The 2793-nt window shown below is 59.8% G+C and overlaps 1 pseudogene; it reads right to left on the reverse strand.

Annotated features, from left to right (window-relative positions):
* Positions 1-38: 38 nt before the first annotated feature.
* Positions 39-1906, reverse strand: LOC141175298 (18S ribosomal RNA; annotated as a pseudogene).
* Positions 1907-2793: the final 887 nt, after the last annotated feature.

The following is a 2793-nucleotide window of genomic DNA, read 5'->3' on the forward strand; positions in this document are numbered from 1 at the left end:
TCCGGCTCCGCGCCTTCTCGGTTCGGTCATCGCTCCGTTAATGATCCTTCCGCAGGTTCACCTACGGAAACTTTGTTACGACTTTTACTTCCTCTAGATAGTCAAGTTCGATCGTCTTCTCGGCTCTCCGCCAGGGTCTTGGCGGACCCCGGCGGGGCCGATCCAAGGACCTCACTAAACCATCCAATCGGTAGTAGCGACGGGCGGTGTGTACAAAGGGCAGGGACTTAATCAACGCGAGCTTATGACCCGCACTTACTGGGAATTCCTCGTTCACGGGGAAGAATTGCAATCCCCGATCCCCATCACGAGCGGGGTTCAGCGGGTTACCCGCACCTCTCGGCGAAGGGTAGACACACGCTGGTCCGTTCAGTGTAGCGCGCGTGCAGCCCCGGACATCTAAGGGCATCACAGACCTGTTATTGCTCGATCTCGCGTGGCTGAGCGCCACTTGTCCCTCTAAGAAGCTGGACGCGGACTGCGGGGGGTCACGTAGCTAGTTAGCATGCCGGAGTCTCGTTCGTTATCGGAATTAACCAGACAAATCGCTCCACCAACTAAGAACGGCCATGCACCACCACCCACAGAATCGAGAAAGAGCTTTCAATCTGTCAATCCTTTCCGTGTCCGGGCCGGGTGAGGTTTCCCGTGTTGAGTCAAATTAAGCCGCAGGCTCCACTCCTGGTGGTGCCCTTCCGTCAATTCCTTTAAGTTTCAGCTTTGCAACCATACTCCCCCCGGAACCCAAAGACTTCGGTTTCCCGGACGCTGCTCGGCGGGTCATGGGAATAACACCGCCGGATCGCCAGTAGGCATCATTTATGGTCGGAACTACGACGGTATCTGATGGTCTTCGAACCTCCGACTTTCGTTCTTGATTAATGAAAATATTCTTGGCAAATGCTTTCGCTTTGGTTCGTCTTGCGCCGGTCCAAGAATTTCACCTCTAGCGGCGCAATACGGATGCCCCGGCCGTCCCTCTTAATCATGGCCCCAGTTCCGACAACCAACAAAATAGAACCGGAGTCCTATTCCATTATTCCTAGCTGGAGTATTCAGGCGTGGCTGCCTGCTTTGAACACTCTAATTTTTTCAAAGTAAACGCTTCGGGCCCCCGGGACACTCAGTCAAGAGCATCGGGGAGGCGCCCCAAGGCAAAGGGGCTGGGACTGGCGGTAGCACGCCTTGCGGCGGACCGCCAGCTCGATCCCAAGATCCAACTACGAGCTTTTTAACTGCAGCAGCTTTAGTGTACGCTACTGGAGCTGGAATTACCGCGGCTGCTGGCAAAAGACTTGCCCTCCAATAGATCCTCGTTATAGGATTTAAAGTGTACTCATTCCAATTGCCTCGAAAGAGTCCTGTATTGTTATTTTTCGTCACTACCTCACCGGGTCGGGAGTGGGTAATTTGCGCGCCTGCTGCCTTCCTTGGATGTGGTAGCCGTTTCTCAGGCTCCCTCTCCGGAATTGAACCCTGATTCTCCGTTACCCGTGGTCACCATGGTAGGCACAGAAAGTACCATCGAAAGTTGATAGGGCAGACACCCGAATGGATCGTCGCGGTCACGGGGACGTGCGATCGGCCCGAGGTTATCCAGAGTCGCAACGCTTACGGGGAGAGCGCGGCAGGGGGGAGGCCGCGGAGGACCGTCCCGACGCCGCGCCCGGGACCCCGGATTGGTTTTGATCTGATTAATGCACGAATCCCTGGCGGTCAGCGCTCGTTTGCACGTATTAGCTCTAGAATTATCACAGTTGTCCGAGTCAACGGTTTGGAGCGATCAAAGGAACCATAACTGATTTAATGAGCCATTCGCAGTTTCACTGTACCGTCCGTGTGTACTTACACGTGCATGGCTTAATCTTTGAGACAAGCATATGCTACTGGCAGGATCAACCAGGTAGCCCCCCAACACGACTGGACCGCGTCGAGGTTCGGGAGAGGAGAGGCCTGCGGGAAGAGAGGGGGGGCGGCGGAAGAGCCCCGCGGCGGCAGGGCGCCCGGACGGAACGGGTATAGGCAGGGCGTGCGGCGTCCGGAGAGGATGCGGGATGGCATGGGGCTTCCCTGGGGGGGGCGGGGAACGGAGCCCTCGCAGCACCGGGGACATGTGCGGGAGGAGCGGCTCGCTGTGCGGTGCGTGGTCCCGAAGCGGCAGGCGTCTGGAAAACACCCCTTGCACGGGGAGGGCGAGGTGACTGGCCTCCGGAGGACGCCACGGCCGCCCCCGTCTCACCAACCGCACCCAAGGCAACACACAGGGTCGCTCGGGGAGATGGCGTGCGGGGGTGGGCCTATGTGGCGCCACCGTCTGGCTTAGACCTGCCTCCGCCGCGGGGGGTCCTCGACCCACCGGTGGACAGGCACGAGGATTGGGAGAGGGGGGCTGGCCGTCAGGGTCCGCCGCGGCTCCGGCACTAACCCGACGACGCGGAGGTCGCGTGGGTGGTCGTCGGCCAGGCCGTGTCGGCGTCGCCTTCCAGAGTAGTCCCTCTTCCCGCTCGCGCCCGTAACCTCAAAGGGATGCCCGAGCGGCTTTTCCTCCCAGGGCTGCTCCCCGCCCGGGGGCGGGAGCGCATGGGGAACCCCAGGTCGGCCTTTCACCGTACTCCCTACCTCTTGGCCCTCGTTCCTTCTCCCGTTCTCCATCTAACCCCTTGGCTCTGGGGTTTCCGCGCTCGCTCTCTCTCTCCTTCTCCCTGCCGAGCCGCCAGGGAGGATGAGGGTCGAAGGGGAAAGGTGACGGTCGGGCTGGGGCACACCACACGGTGAGAACCCCCTTCGCCTGCC

This window comes from Phyllobates terribilis, unplaced genomic scaffold, assembly GCF_046119375.1.
Source record: "Phyllobates terribilis strain yellow unplaced genomic scaffold, ASM4611937v1 Scaffold_1__5_contigs__length_1240528914, whole genome shotgun sequence".
In the NCBI taxonomy this organism is placed as follows: Eukaryota; Metazoa; Chordata; class Amphibia; order Anura; family Dendrobatidae; genus Phyllobates; species Phyllobates terribilis.